The sequence below is a fragment of the Nannospalax galili genome, unplaced genomic scaffold (assembly GCF_000622305.1).
Source record: "Nannospalax galili isolate Female #2095 unplaced genomic scaffold, S.galili_v1.0 scaffold695, whole genome shotgun sequence".
Lineage (NCBI taxonomy): Eukaryota > Metazoa > Chordata > Mammalia > Rodentia > Spalacidae > Nannospalax > Nannospalax galili.
In genome coordinates, this window is record NW_008335601.1 from 1,141,147 (window position 1) to 1,158,010 (window position 16,864).

The window sequence follows — 16,864 nt, forward strand, 5'->3', positions numbered from 1 at the left end:
ATTTTTATTTTATGTGTATGAGTGTATTGCCTGCATGTATGTGAGTGCACCCATTTCTTGCATGCTGCAGAGGTCAGAAGAGGGCTTCAGATTTCCCTGGAACTGGAGTTAAGGATGGTTTGTAGCTGCCATGTGGGTGCTGGGAGTCCTCTGCAAGAGCAGTCAGTGTTCATAACCACCCGGGTCCTCAAGAGCAGTCAGTGCTCTTAACCATCTCTCCAACCCCATATTCCATTCTTTTTAAAAACCCTTTTACACTTGCTTTCTTTTTTTTTTTTTTTTTTTTTTGTCTTTTTGAGACAGGGTCTCCCTGTAGCCCCAGCTGTGCTGGAACCACTATGTAGACCAGGCTGGCCTTGAACTCACAGAGATCGCTGGCCTCTGCCTCCCAGTGCTGGGATTAAAGGTGTGTGCCACCACACCTGGCTACACTTCCTTTCTATTATTGTTATTTAAAACTTGTGTGTGCAGCTGTTCACTCCCCTGTGTGCTTGGCGGCCAGAAGAGAGGGTCAGGTGTCCTCCTTCCACTCTGCCTATTCCTTTGAGGCATGGTCTCTCCCTGAACCTAAGGCTTGAATTTTCTCAACTTGGTAGAAGCCAGCAATCCTCAGCCATCCTCCTGTCTCTGTCCTCTCTCCAGCTGGAGTTGCGTGGGCTGCCTGGCTTGTTAGCAGGGGTGCTGGGGTCTGAACTCTGGTCTTCATGGTTGTTCAACAAGCTCTCTTAACTGCTGAACCATCTCTTTAGCCCCTATTTGCACATACGCTTTGAGAGTGTTTCCAGGGTTTCCGAAGTTTCATGCTTGGTCTCCTCAGCTTTGCTCTGAGGAGAAGGTGTTTCCAGCTCTTACTAACTTGACCAATGCTATAGTATTTGTTATTTGTCTGTTTTCCACATTTTTCCTGTGATTTTTCTCCAGGAAAAGTTTCTTAAAGTAGAACTGTTGGTAAGAAAGGTAAGAAAATTTAAGGTATTTATGATGTATTCTGAAGTTATCTGTTCTCAAAGTTCTGTTGGTTTAAATTGTCATTGGTAGTGTATGTCATTAAATTAAATATATATTTAGCTAGAGGAGCTCTTCAAACTCAAAATGCTAAGAATCGCTTTCAGTGATACACTATGTAAGAACTTGAGTTCAAATTCCCAGAACCCACATAAAAGCCAGACATGGAGGCAGGTACCTGTAATCCCAGCACTCCTACAGTGATGTGGGAGACAGAGACAAGAGAAGCTTGCAGGCCAGCTAGCCTGGAGTATGCAGCTGCAAACAACAGCAGACAACATGGAGGATAGGCTCCTAAACACAAGGTTTCCCCTAACCTCCATATGCACATTGTGACTTGTATGAACTGGCATTCATATAAACACGTGCACACATACAAAGATTAGAAACAAAAAATTAAAGGGCTGGAGAGATGGCTCAGCAGTTAAGAGTACTGGCTCCTCTTGCAGAAGAACCAGGTTTAGTTCCCAGCACCCACATGACAGCTAACAACCATTGTAACTCCAGTTCCAGGGGATCCAACATCCTCTTCTGTCCTTCACATGTACTATATGACATGGATGCACATACAGACATGCAGGCATAACATTCACACAAAATTAAAAAAAAAACAAAACTAAAAGTAAAAAAATATATAAAATTATATACTTTGGAGGGGGGATGTTTTTTGATTTTTGAGACAGAGTAGTCCTGCAGCCCCAGCTGGCCAGGAACGCTCTATGTAGACCAGGCCAGCCTTGATCTCACAGAGATCCACCTGTTTCTGCCTCCAAAGTGCTGGGATTAAAGACTTGTGACACTATACCTGGCTTTATATACTGTGTTTTATTTGTTCTAAAAAAAAAATTTTTTTTTTTTTTTGTTTTTTGTTTTTTTTGAGACAGGGCCTCCCTGTAGCTCTAGCTGGCCTTGAACTCACAGAGATCCACCTACCTCTGCCTCCCGAGCTCAGATTAAAGGAGTGCGCCACCATGCCTGCCTCTAAAAATTTTTTAAAAAATATTCGTGTGTGTGTGTGTGTGTGTGTGTGTGTGTGTGTGTGTCCAGAAGAAGGCATTAGATCTCTGGGAAATGGAGTTACAGGCCTTTGTGAATCACCAGATATGGATGCTGGCAACCAAACTCCAGTTCTCTGCTAGAGTAACTAGCTCTCTTAACCACTGAGCCATCTCTCCAGCCTCAGGTGTTTTGAATCTAAGATATTTATTTGTTCAAGATTTATCATTCAGATCAAAATACAGCTTATAATGGGCATTTTCTAGAATGTCATGAAATATGGTGTCACTGATATTCTGTGGATGGAGAGCTGTGTGTGTTTCAGACTTTTACTGTCCTGTTCCAGACTTTAAGATATACCTGCCTTCAGAAAAATGTTACTTTCAGCCCTGCAAAAATACTGAATTACTAAAAAGTGAGTTATGCAAGAGCGGGGTTGTTTCCCGGTGTCTGTCATTCAAATTGTTTGCCTGGCCTTTTTTCAGGGGTGAGTGGTCATAGCTCAATGGATTATTACATCCAAAGCTGAACCATTGTAACACTGTGTTGAAACCAAATCATGGTGGTTTCTTTCCTTTCAAAATTTTATAACAAGCCAGTAACAGCCCAGCACTTGACCTGTGAATTGTAGGATACAGAGGTCTCATAACTATTACAAGCACTTGAATGATTTAATGATCAACTAATTGTACTCTTCCTCTTATTGGTGACTTTCAAATGAATTATGGCATCCGTGTAGTAATATTAGGTCACCTTTTATTTACTTACTGTCATGAGCAAATTTAGTTAAGCAGGACACATGTCCTGAGCTGGGATCTAAATTACTATCTTGTTCCTTTTCAAAAGAGTGAAACATAGTTTCCATTTCACAAGTCTTTGTAGAAAAATTAGAAAAGTCCAGGTAACAAAAAAGAAGAAATAAAAAAAGAAGAGCTGGCCGTGGTGGCCCACACTTTTAATCCCAGCACTTGGGAGGCAGAGGCCAATGTGGTCTGCACAGTGAGTTCCAGGCTGTCTCACAAAAACCAAACCTAAACAAAAACAGCCAGTCCTGGTAATGCACACCTTTAACCCCAGCATTTGGGAAGCAGAGGCAGGTGGATCTCTGTGAGATCGAGGCCAGCCTGCTCTTCCTAATGAGTTCCAGTGGGGACTCAGGAACACCCTGTCTCAAAAAAACAAACAAAAACAAAACCCAACAAAACAAAACAAAAACAAAACTATTAATTACTGTCCTCACAGTGGTTCTTTTACGGACATGGTACTGTTCTGCATCTAGAGGTGGGCAGAGTCTTGAAGTTGTGGTTATTGTAATGCCTAGGGTTTCTGCTGCTTGGTTAGTGCCCCCGAGGCTACAGATGTGAAATGTCTTGAAAGCCTGGGATAGTCTCCAGCACAAGGATTGCTGTGGGTCTGCCATTAGCCACTGAAGAATTCTTCCTGGACCCTCCTTTACCGTTTGGAGTTTATTGTGCTGGAATTCCTTAAGTGCTTATCTGTCACTCATCTGTACTTTTTAGAAAATACAGCGCAGAGTAAACAACTCTTTTTGTTTCTTCCTGTGACTGTGGTGGTTTATTGATTGTCCACTTGACAGGATCTAGAATCACCTAGGAGACAAGCCTCTGGGCATATCTGTGAGGGAATTTCTAGGTTGGGCTAGTTGCTGTGGGAAGACCCACCCTGACTATAGGTAGCACCATCCCAAAGCGAGCTGAGCACCAGCCTCCATCTCTGTCTGTTTCCTGACTGCAGACAGTGTGACCAGGTGCCTCACGTTCCTGCCACTATGATGGACTGAGCCCTAAAACTATCAGTCAAAATAAACCTTTCTTCCTTAGTTGCTTTCTCTGGTATTTTGTCTCAGCAACAAGAAAAGTAACTAATACAATGACCATCTTTGTTGGTATTGTAGTATTGTCATTTGTCCCCCAGATTCACTCTCTCCTGCTGTCACCTCAATGGCTGACCCCGAGACTCTCAGAGAGTCCCATAGCCTCTCTCGTGTGCTGCTGGTTTTATCCACTGGAGCAGGAGGCAGAGTGAGAAGAGAGTGGATCTGGGAATGGACTCTTGGCTGCAGGCTAGCTGCAGTCCAGGAAGGCAGGAGTCCTGGCAGCCCTCACCCCACGATGGTGGTTTCTTTGGCTCTAAAACCTCTTCACTTTCCCTGCTTCCCACCGCCAGCCTCGCTGTGGTTTTCCTGCATCAGTTTTCCAAACAACACCTGTATTCAGCTCTGTTTAGATTACCCAATCTGAAAGGGCCTAGTTTCCTGCTGCTGCTGACTGAATAGTTTTCTCATCAATGATTAACCTCTTACCACATTCTTAATGGCCACATAGTATTCCATAAGCCTCCAGGTTTCCACTGTCTTGTATATGTTTATTTCTTCCTTTGAACATTATTTTAACAAACATCCTTTAAGCTAAATAAATCTCTCTGGATCATCTTTATTTTTCTAAAAATGAGTACTTAGGATTGATTTTTTTTTTTTTAAAGGATAAGTGAATCTTCCTTAAAGCCAAGTCTATTGGTTACTAATTTTCCCTTTTCAGTGAAGGCTTCCATGAGTTTTGGCTGTGTGTGTTCTTTTTTTAATGCTTTTACAGTTTCATGCATAGGATGTACTTTGATCATACCCCCATTATCTTTCCTTATCCCTTCCCCCTCCCACCAAATCTCGTCTTCCCAAGAAGTACCCACTCTTACTTTCATGTCTTTTTATGCAAGCCTGCACGAGTGGGAGTGATTTACTTGAACAAGGGCAACACCACACGACTCCCCCTCCTCCCACAATCATTAACTGCCCATAACTCAGGGAGGGGTGGGGCCTCGTCACCCCCTCTTCCATCCAGTCTTGTGCAAGTCTTTTGCAGGGAACTTAGTTTCAGTAAGCTCATGGGCACAACAGCCACCTCTTGTCCAGAAGCCAGCCTTTCACAGCCCATCCTCTAACTCTGACATTCTTTCTGCCCTTCTTCTGCCGTGTTCCTGAGCCTTGGAGGGGCTGATTCAGGTGTCCCTTCAGGGCTGAGCACTCAACAGTCATTCTCAGCAATCTGAGCAGTTACTGTGCACCTTGAGCACTAACTGTCACTCATTGCAAACAGAAGCTTCTCTGATCAAGACTGAGAGCAGAATTAATCTATGGTTATAAACAAATATTTAGAAGGCAGTTGAACACTGTTTCTATTTAGCAGAGTAGTAGATTCCCTCTTAGGGTCTATGACCTCCATCTGCTTGGTCTTTTTTTTTTTTGGTCTTTTTTTTGAGGCAGGGTTTCCCTGTAGCCCCAGCTGTCCTGGAACTCACTATGTAGACCAGGCTGGCCTCGAACTCACAGAGATCCGCCTGCCTCTGCCTCCTGAGTGCTGGGATTAAAGGTGTGTGCCACCACACCCAGCCTAAAATTGACCTTTTCAAAGGTGTGCAGTTCAGGGATCTTTGATGATCATAGGTCTGGGCAAACTGTTCCCATTATCTTATTAGAACTTCACCTCATAAAGAGCCCTGTGCCTGTTAGCAGTCACTCCCCATTCCTCCCATGCTTCTGCCCACGGGAACCATTAACCTACTTTCTGTCTTTGTGGATATGCCCGTTCAGCGTATTTCACGTAAATGGAGTTCTGCAGCATGTGGTCCTTACTCTCTGTCTTCTGTCACTTATCTTGCTTTTAAGAATCACCCATGCAGGCTGGGAAGATGGTTCAGCAATTAAGAGCGCTTACTGGTTTTGCAGAGGACCTGAATTTAGTTCCCAGCACCCATGCCTACAGCTCAAAATGACTTATAACTCCAGCCCCATGGGACTCTGACACCTTTGGCTTCCACAGGCACTGCACTTATGTGTGTGTGTGTGCATGCGTACACACACACACACACACACACACACACACACACACACACATACACGTAATTAAAAATAATAAAATAAATCTCAAAAAGAATGATCCATACAAGCTGGGGAGATAGCTTGCTCTGGAAGCATGAGGATCTGAATTTGGGTGCCCATACCCATGTGAAAACCACGTGGGGTGGCATTCATCTCTAACCCCAGCATTGGGGGGCAGAGATAGGTGGATCCCTTGAGCTCAGTGGCCAGCCAGTCTAGTTGCCCTTTGATAAGCTCCAGGTCCAATGAGAAATCCTCTCTCAAAAACAATAGGATGGAGCACGATAGAGGAGGACCCCTGATGGTCACCTCTAGCTTCCACATGGGCATGCGCACTTGCACATATCACACACACACACACACACACAAACACACACACACACACATCTTGCATGCTTGGTGCCCATGGAGGCCTAAAGAGGACATCACATCCCCTGGCACTAGAGTTACAAGCGGTTGTGAGCCACCATGTGGATCCTCTGCAAGAAGAGTATGCACTCCTAACCACTGAGCCATCTCTCCAGCCCCTATGTGATACTTTATCACTTCTGTTGTCAGATGCTATCCCATTGATCCATATATGATTTTTGTTTATCCATTCACCAGTTGACAGACATTTGAGTTGCTTCCATATTTTGACTATTAGGAATAATGCTGCCATGAACCTCGACGTGACAACTTTTATACGGGTGTGTTTTCTGGTTCTTGTGAGCATTTAACCAGAGGAATGAATCACTGAATCATGGGTGACTCAGTTTAATATTTTGAGACATTGCTAGTCTGTTTCCAAAGCAGTGAGAGTTCTAATTACTCCAATCTGCACCAGAACTTACTGTCTTTGACTCAAGGCACTCTGCTGGATGTGATGTGATTTATCCTGTGGTTTTGATTTGCTTTTCCATTGTGACTGGCAATGTTGAGCAATCTTCATGTGTCTTTTTGTCATTTGTTTCTCTCTCATTTGTAGATCTTAGCACCAAATCTTTATATGTGAGTATATATCCTGATTTAACTGCAGGCCCCAAGAAAATGGAAAGAAACCATGGAGACAAAAGGTAAGAAAGAGCCCAAGAGAGGAGAATAGTAGAAGATAGGTGTTAACAAGGGGAAAATGGAGAAAATGAGGGTATTTAACTGGGAAGGGAGAAGGAATTACTATATAAGGAGCCATGGCTGTAAAGGGGAAGAAGGAGCTCAGAGAGGGGGGTGATAGGAGACAGGTATTATCAGGGGGGAAATGGTGGACCTCTAACAGAAGAGGGAGGAAGGAAGGTTAGTTATGGAGAGATGAGAGATAAATAAAGCTTAGGTGGTGTGAAAAATCAGAGGGAAATATATTAGTTCAAAAGCCAATTGAAAAATACACAGACAATGTCTGTGCATGAGTGGATGTGTATACCTGAAGGCTACATAACAGGAAACACAGTGCCAGATATGAGAAACCTCCTTTCGAGTTGTTGGTCTGGGTCTGAGAGACTCCAAAAATAATACAGGGTTTTGCCACAGCTCTTAATTTCCTCCCAAAACTTGAAGGCAGGACCCTGTTATTGAAGACGGGACATACATAATTTTCCAGGTTTCTGGGATCCTTCTCATATGAACTCCCAGCAATAGTGACAGCATGCACAAGACCCATGTAAACTCAAATGAGACAAAAACTGAGCCTAGAAGTGGGGGAATGGGTAAGAAGCCCCAACCTTAGAAGAGGACCTATTGGCAGCTGATCACGGCTGGGTGAGAGAGAGTTGGTCTTCTTTAAGGGAGTGATACTAGATACGCTGACTAGGCTCCAGTGGATGAACTCATACAGAGGGACACCTGGGGACACAAATTTGTCTCAAAAGGCCTTAACAAATTTGGCAGAATGTATGAAATTAGGTTAGGGGCCCGTGAGGAGTGCAGACAGGGGAGGAAGTCTAAATATGATGAAGATGTACTGCACTAAAGGCATAAAAATTTAATAAACGTATATATATATATATATATATATATATTTGAAAAATGTCTATTTAAATCCTTTGCCAATTTTTAAATTAATATGTGTGTGTGTGCTGGCACATGTATGTATGTTTGTGTGTATGTGAAGACACGTGCATAAGTGTGTGTACATGTGTTTGTGGAGGCCAGAGGACAACTTTAGGTGGTGGTGTTTGTGTTTAGGTGTTGTATCATCATGTCCACTTTATTTTGAGACAGGGTCTCTCAGTGGCCTAGAGCTTTGCCAATTTTTAAATTAATATGTGTGTGTGTGCTGGCACATGTATGTATGTTTGTGTGTATGTGAAGACACGTGCATAAGTGTGTGTACATGTGTTTGTGGAGGCCAGAGGACAACTTTAGGTGGTGGTGTTTGTGTTTAGGTGTTGTATCATCATGTCCACTTTATTTTGAGACAGGGTCTCTCAGTGGCCTAGAGCTTACACAGCAGGCTAGGTTGGCTGGCCAGTGATTTCCCCAGGGATTTACCTTTCTACCTCTCCAGGGCTGGGATTATAAGCAAGTATGATGATCTAGGGGGTCAAAATCAGGTCTTCCTGCTTGCAAGCCCCAACACTTTACTATTTCCCCATTTTGTTTGTTTGTTGTTGTTTTGTTTTGTTTGAGATGGGGTCTCACTAAGTAGCCCTGACTGGCCTGGAACTCATAATGTAGACCAGGCTGGCCTGGAGCCCACAGAGATCTGCCTGCCTGTGCCTGCCCAGTGTTGGGATTACAGGTGTGCACCACCATGCCTGGCTATTGCAGCATCCTTAATTGGCTTTTTGTTGTTGTTAGTTCTTTCTATACCCTGCTACGATACATGACTTGAAAGCATTTTCTCCCATGCTGTGAGTTGTTTTTCTGCTTTTTGCCATAGTGTTCTTTGATGTGCATAGCTTATTTTGATGAAGTCCAGTTTCCCTTTTGCTGTTTGTGCATTTTGGTGTCATTTCCAAGAAGGCCTAGTTCAGTCACAAACATTCACTCCAGTATTTTCACCTAAGAGTTTTATACTTTTAGATCTTACCTTTATGTCAGTGATTCGGGTGTTTTTTTTTTTTTTTTTTTTTTGGTCTTTTTGAGACAGGGTCCCCCTGTAGCCCCAGCTGGCCTGGAACTCACTATATAGACCAGGCTGGCCTTGAACTCACAGAGGTCCGCCTGCCTCTGCCTCATAAGTCCTGGGATTAAAGGCATATGCCACCATGCCTGGCTAGATCTTACATTTATGTCAGTGATTCAGGGTTTGTTTTGGTTTTTGTTTTTTCAGTCTTTTTGAGACAGGGTCTCCCTGTAGCCCCAGCTGGCCTGGAACTCACTATATAGACCAGGCTGGCCTTGAACTCACAGAGGTCCGCCTGCCTCTGCCTCATGAGTCCTGGGATTAAAGACATATGCCACCACGCCTGGCTAGATGTTACATTTATGTCAGTGATTCAGGGTTTGTTTTTGTTTTTGTTTTTGTTTTTTCAGTCTTTTTGAGTCAGGGTCTCCCTGTAGCCCCAGCTGGCCTGGAACTCACTATGTAGACCAGGCTGTCCTTGAACTCACAGAGGTCCACCTGCCTCTGCCTCCCGAGTGCTGGGATTATGGGCATGAGTTTTGAATTGTTTATGTATGGTGTGAGGTAAGGATTTTGCTGTAGTCTTTTACCAACAGATGTTTAATTATCCTAGCACCATTTGTTTAAAGGTTGGGTTTTGTTGTTGTTTGCTTGTTTGTTTTTACCCTTGAATTTTCTTGGCACCCTTGTTGAAAATCAAATGACCATAAAGATAAGTATTGATTTCTGGTTTATGGTTTCCACTTGCTTGGTCTGTTGTGTATCTTTATGCCAGTGCCATACACCATGTTGACTACTGTAGCTTTGATTCAGGTTTTGAGATTGGAAGCATGAGTCCTCTGATTTTATTCCTTTTCAGGATTGTTTTTAGTATTCTGGGGCCTTTCCATTTCTGCATGAGTTTTAGGTCAAGTTATTAATTACTGGAAAAAAAAAACTTTCCAGGCCAGCTGGGGTTCCAAGAAGACCCTGTCTCAAAAACAAAACAAACAAAAAGCAACTATGATTTCAATATGGAATGTGTTGAATCTATAGTATGGAAGTATTGCCACTGGAACAAAATGAAGCCTTCTAGTTCATGAACTTGGGATATAGGTTTGTAATTCTTTCAAAAATGTGGTGGGTTTTAATTTTTTTTAAATTTATGTGTATATGTTTGTTTTTGTGTGTATATGTGCATGTGTGAGTGCAGTACCCACAGAGGCCAGAAGAGGGTGTTGGGTCCCAGAACTGGACTTATGGATAGTTGTTAGCTGCCATGTGGGTGCTGGGAATCAAACCTGGATCCTCTGCAAGTGTAGCTAACCACTGAGTCATATTCAGCCCCAATGTTTGATAGTTTTTAGTAGACACATCTTGCATTTATTTGTATGCTATTCTACATGGAACTATTTTCTGTTGTTTTGGGTTGTTTTGTTTTGTTGAGACTGGGTCTCCCCATAGTCCCAGCTGTCCTGGAACTCACTATGTAGACCAGGCTGGCCTTGAACTCACAGAGATCCACTTGCCTCTGCCTCCTAATACATAGAACTATTTTCATTTTTTAGACCTTTGATTATAGTTTTATTGTGCATTTTAGTACTCACTAGGACAAGCCATAGAAGGTTTTTCCTTTCTTTTGTGTTCACTCTAACACAGGTAGCTGGAGCTCAGGTATTTACTATGCATTATTGAATGACTTCTGTGATGGCTAATCTTGGTTGTCAACTTAATACACCTGGGAAGAACTGGCCTGTTGGCATGTCTGTGGGGTATTTTCATGACTGCTAATTGATGTAGAAGGGCACAGCCCACTGTGGGTGGTGCCATCCCCAGGCTCAAGGACCTGGGCCATACAAGAAAGCTAGCTGAACAAGTCAGGGGAGCCAAGCCAGTAAGCAGCAGTCTTCCATGGGCTCTGCTTCAGTTCCTGCCTCCAAGTTCCTACCTTGAGTTCCTGCCTTGGATTCCTGCCTTGGTTTTCCTCAATGATGTACTGTACTCTGTAAGCTGAAATAAACCCTTTTCTCCCCAGCTGCTTTTAGTTATGGTGTTTATTACAGCAACAGAAAGCAAACTAGGACAGCTTCTGAATTCTCAGCAGAACGGGAGAAGCAGGCTCTAGGTTGAACCTCCAGGAAGACTTCCTCTAAACTCTCCTGTTGACTTGGCCTGCCACAGGCAGGAAGGTGAGAAAGCAACAGATCACTCCCTGGAGCCCCAGCTGGCCTGGAACTCTTTATGTAGACCAGGCTGGCCTCGGTCCTCAATCTCACAGTGATCCACCTGCCTCTGCCTCCTGGGTGCTGGGACTAAAAGTGCATGACTTTTTTTTTTTTTTTTAAGACGGGAGCTCAATATCCATCCCTGATTGGCCTGGAACCCCCTATGTAGAGCAGGTTGGCATCTGGCTCACAGAGGTCCCCCTGCCTCTGCTTCTCAAGTGCTGGGATTAAAGGCCTATGCTACCATGCAAGCTAGATGGTCATGTTATGTCCGAAGTCAAGAAGCAGAAAGAGATGTGTGCTGGTGCTCAGTTGATTCCTCCTCTTATCGTGCAGGATTCCAGCCCATGGAACCACACTGCCCACATTTAGAGTGTGCCTTCCCTTCTCAGTTAAATCTTAACAGAGAGGTGTGTTTCCATGGTGATTCTCAATCCAATAATCTTGACTATTAAGATTCACCATCACAGGGACATCAGGATTTCAGGTATAGCCAGCACAGAAGAGCCCAGTGTCTCCTTGGTTGTGTCTGCCACTGGGAAGACAGGAGCAGCCAAAATATGTCTTCCCACTGTGATGCTGTGTTTTGCCATCTGAGTCCCAGATGATTGTGTATGTTGAAACTATATCAGGTGTCGGACCCTACTAGCCACTGGGAGGGCGATCGACAAGAGAGGACTAGATCCACATGAAGTAGGTGGTTCTACTGTGTTGAGGAAGCCCACCTGTCACTGTGCTTCTAAACATACCTTCTAAATACTTTGACATTTAAAACACCCAGCTGAGGGTGGTGTTGAGATAGCTCAACGGTTAAGAGCACATACTGTTCTTGTAAAGGACTCAGGTTCAGTTCCCAGCACCCATGTTGGCCAGCTCACAACTGCTTATAACTCCAGCTCCAGGGCATCCAAAGCCTCTGGTTTCCGTGGGCATCTGCACTCATGTGCACATACACACAGACACACTTTCATACACATAATTAAAAATAATAAATCTTTTTTTTAAAACCATTTAATTTCTTGCTGTGCGCCTTTCTACAGTTCACCTAATGTTTCCTAAACTTCTTTTCTTTTTTTGGTCTTTTTTGAGATAGGGTCTTCCTGTGGGCCCAGCTGGCCTGAAACTTGCTGCATATACCAGGATGACCGCAATCCGCCTGCCTCTGCCTCCTGAGTGCTGAGATTAAAGGCGTGTCACCAGGCCCAATATGTTTCCGGAACTATCCATAATACAATAAATTTGTAGTAATGACTTCACAAGTTATCAGAAGATCAAATGAGCCAAAATACATGTTAAGCTCTAGCCCAGAGGAAATATTAGTTCATTTCTTGGGTGAATGTAGATTTATTTCCTCCCTTCCTGCCTCAATGCCTCTAGACTTGCGAATTATTAAACTTGCCTGAACAGAGCTGTGTTTGGAATGAGCAGTAACAGCTCAGCTTCTACTGTGTGTTTACATACCCGGCAATGAGTCTGAAATTTAGCATCTCTAGTATGAACTGGGCTTCTGGTCAGGATCATATATCATCTACTATCTATCTATCTATCTATCTCTCTATCTATCTATCTATCTATCTATCTATCTATCTATCTATCTATCTATCATGTATCTACTTACCTACCTATCATCTATCTTGTTAAAGACAGGGTCTCATGTATCCCAGGCTGGCTTCCAACTTGCCATGTAGCCAAGGATGACCTGGAATTTATGATCTTCTAGCCTCCACCTCCTGAGTACTTGGATTATAGGCATGTGCCATCTATAGTATTGGGGATTGAACCCACAGCTTCATACATGTGGGGCAAGCACTCTCCTAACTGAGCTGTATCTCAGCCCTTGTTTATTTATTTATTTTTTTTGAGATAGACCCTCCTGGGTAGCTGAGGCTGACTCTGAGCTCTCCATCCTCCTGCCTCAGCCTCCCAAGTTCTGGGACTCTAGGCTGTACTCCACGCCTAGCAGGATCATGCTTTTTAAAGAAGCTTAAAGGTTGAACCCTACAGTAAGAAGGACCCAAGAGACCTGCTTCTTTCAAATTTTACCATGCTGAGTTTTAGACTTTGTAAAAGGTTAATAGAACAGTGTACCCACAGTCATGAATGGTGCAGTTTTGCAGGGATGATGGAGAGATTGTATCGACTTTCATTCCTGTAAGGCTTGATTCGAAGAAAGTCTGAAAAGCCTTAGGGTGGTTCATTTTTCGGAGGTCTGTGTTTAATGACCTGTGCTGAAAAACACTTCAAGCTCCAAACTTGTTCCTTATCTCACCTGCCCTTTGCATCCTCTATCCAAAATCTAATTATATAAGAGGTTCTACCTTCCGGGGAGGGGGAATTTAGAGGCAAAAGATAACTTTATTGTTTATTTAAAACCTGCCTTATTTCTGGAAAGAATTGGAGACAGGACAAAATTCTTTAAATTGAGGCTTTAAAGGCTGCAACAGAAATCTATACTGGCATCAGAGATTACTGTAGAGAAAGCACTAAACTTGAGCAGCTCAAAGGGCTTCCTAGAATAAGATACTTCAAGGGCAACTCATGGGTGGCCATCCCTGTGAACTGCAGACAAGAGGGAAAAAATGCTGAGGGATTGTCAGCTAATCTCTCAAATGCAGGTTTACTTTAGGAGGGAGTGAGTGTCTTGTGCTCTGAGGCTCTGACTGCTTTCTATCTCACAGGAAAAGAATTTCCGTAGAGTTGGAGATGCTTGAGGAAGTCCAGAATAGCTATATTGATTAGTCTACTGGGGGCTGAGTAGATGGCTTGGTGGCTAAGAGGGCTTGCTGCACAAGCAGGAGGACCAGTGTTCAAATCCCCAGCACACATGTAAAGGGCCTCTGTAGGGGACAGAGATAGGATTGCTGCCCAGCCAGCTTAAAGGAAACCAAAGGGAAACCAAAGGTAACCAAAGGGAATTGCTTGTGTTCCCTCGTCCCAGTTTCCCAGAATCCTTGGGAAATTGGCTACTATGGTTCATGTGCTGATTTGTACAAGTGAGAAGTGGGGTGATGTTGTCTGTGGTCTTTCCCATGTTCTCAGAACTAAATTACCTTGCTCCTTCCCTAAGTGCACCCATGTCATGTAATGCCCGAGGAGGCCAGAAGAGGGTGCTGAATTCCGCTGGAACTGTAGGTACAGACAGCCACCGTGTGGGTGTTGGGAGCGGAACCCATGTCCTCTCTACAGGAGCAGCCAGTGCTCTTAACTAGTGAGCCATCGCTCCAGCCTCCTTTCTACCTTTGAGACAGGCTGGTCTTGAACTCTTGATCTTTCTGCCTTCACCTCCCAAGTGCTGGGATTATAGGTGTATACCATCACATCCAGCTCACTTTCTTCTCATTATTAATTTTTTAAACCTTTTCATTTAAACTGATAAGAACAGATACTATACTTGATCTTAGGCAAAAGGCCAAGAAGTTATAAACCTTTTTAAATTTTTTATTTATTTATTTTTTCTGCCAGGCATGGTAGCACATGCCTTTAATCAGGAGGCAGAGGAAGATGGATCTCTGTGAGTTCAAGGCCAGCCTGGTCTACATAGCAAGTTCTAGGCTAGCTGGGGCTACAGGGAGACCCTGTCTCAAGAAAAAAATCCGAAAAAATTTATTCTTTTTATTTTATGTGTATGAGTAGTAGTGCCTGAATGTGTGTAAGTGCACCCATGTTGTGCAATGCCCTCAGAGGTCGAGAGAGAAAGTCATAGTCCCCTGGAACTGGAGTAACGGGATGGTTGTTAGATGCCATGTAGGTGCTGGGAATAGAACTCAGGTACTCTGAACTGAAACAAGTTCTCTGCAAGAGCAGCAACTGCTCTTAACCACTGAGCCATCTCTCCAGCCCCTTGTGTGTTTCTTGGCATATTGGACACACAGCCTTTTCTTTCTTTCTTTTTTTTTTTTTTTTTTTTTTTTTTTTTTTTTTTTGTCTTTTTGAGACAGGGTTTCCCTGTAGCCCCAGCTGGCCTGGAACTCACTGTATAGGCCAGGCTGTCCTCAAACTCACTCACAAAGATCTGCCTGCCTCTGCCTCCCAAGTACTGGGATTAAAGGCGTGCGCCACCATGTCCGCTTCATACAGCCTTTTCTATTTCATCTCCTTTTGAAACTAATTATACGCCAGGTCCTCAAGACTGTGTCTTCCATGTAGTCATCTATCTTCTTCCTCTTCCTCCTCCTCCCCCCTTCCTCTCTTTCTCCTCTTCCAGATTTTTGCCTTCCTCCTTTCTTCTTATACGACGCTGTATCCATTCTTCTCAATACTAGCTCAGCATCATGTTTAAAAATGTTTCGTATTTTGTCTAGACTTTTTCATTTGAAAGATTACCTAGTCTGCCATGTCACAACTGAAGACAGACTAGTCCCCGTAATCCCCCTTCATCTCTTAATAATAAGTTCCAGTGGCAAAGGAAGATTGTAAGGGCCATAAAAGGAACATCCTTACCCATTCACTGTCATTTCTATAATGTAAACATTCTGTGTCATTCATTCTATTTGACTGCCTGCTTCATTTTCTTTTTATAACCCGTGGAGTCCAGTCTGTACTACCCATGGGTGTGGGGCCATCCACTGGAGCATGGTCCACCCACCAGGGACCACACCCATAAAGAAAACGGACTCTCCTACCCCAAGTAACCATCAACTGTCAATAACTCCTCAGCTACAGGTGGGGACTTGTGAGCTTCTCCCAACACCACGCTGTAGTGTTGGCTGGCTTGATCTTGTGCAGGTCTTGTGCAGGCAGCCACAACTGCTGTATGTTCATGAGTGCAGTAATCCTGTCATGTTCCAGAAGACACTGTTTTGCCCTGGTCCTCCCTGACTCTGGCTCTTGCAGCCTTTCCATCCCTTCTTCCACTATGGTCCCAGAGTCTTGGGGGTACAGTATGTAATACAGATATCTCATTTATGGCTGAGCATTCCATAGACATTCTCTGTACTTTGACCAGTTGTGACTTTCTTTGTTAGTTACTGTCCACTGCACAAAGACTAATAATTTTTGTAGAACCATTTGAGATAGATTACAGACATCATGGCCCTAAGTAGTCTAGATCTGTTGGAGTCTCCCAAAAATGAGACTATTCTTATATAACACAGTGTCTTAGTTTCTTTTTCTATTGCTGTGATAAAAATATTTGACAAGTACACCTTTAATCCCAGCACTTGGGAGGCAGAGGCAGGCGAATCTCTGTGAGTTCAAGGCCAGCCTGGTCTACATACAAGTTCCAGGTCAGCTGGGGCTACAAGAAGACCCTGTCTCAGAAGGACCAAAAAAAGGAAAAAAAAATTGACAAAAGCAATTTAAGGCAAAAAGGATTTCATCTGGCTCACAGTTCAAGGTAGAGTCCATCACAGTGAGGAAGTCAAGGCAACAAGAGTTTGAAGCAGCTGGTCACATCATGTTTATAATCAGGAAGTAGACAGTGATGAACACATGCTGCTGCTCAGCTCCCTCTCTCTGCTTACACAGTCCACAATCCAGCTAGGGAATGGCACCACCCACAGTGGACCGGTCTTCCCACCTTAGTTAACACTCTGAAGGTAACTCCGCAGAGGCATGCTCAAAGGCCCATCTCTCAGATGATTCTAGATCCTATCAAGTTGACGATTAGTGTGACCCATCATACACACTTACCAAGTTCTGTAAATTTGCTTTTGATTCTAATACAGTTCACTCATGTTCACCATCTGTCCCCATAATGTCAGTATATTTTTTTCCCATATC

General features: G+C 43.6%; 1 protein-coding gene and 1 pseudogene across 1 annotated transcript in view; one reads left to right on the forward strand and one right to left on the reverse strand.

Annotated features, from left to right (window-relative positions):
• Cmtm8 (CKLF like MARVEL transmembrane domain containing 8) overlaps positions 1-16,864 on the forward strand; it is an 80,798-nt gene that overhangs the window by 5,121 nt on the left and 58,813 nt on the right. The gene's annotated exons all lie outside the window — the stretch shown is intronic.
• On the reverse strand, positions 14,443-14,564 carry LOC115069913 (annotated as a pseudogene).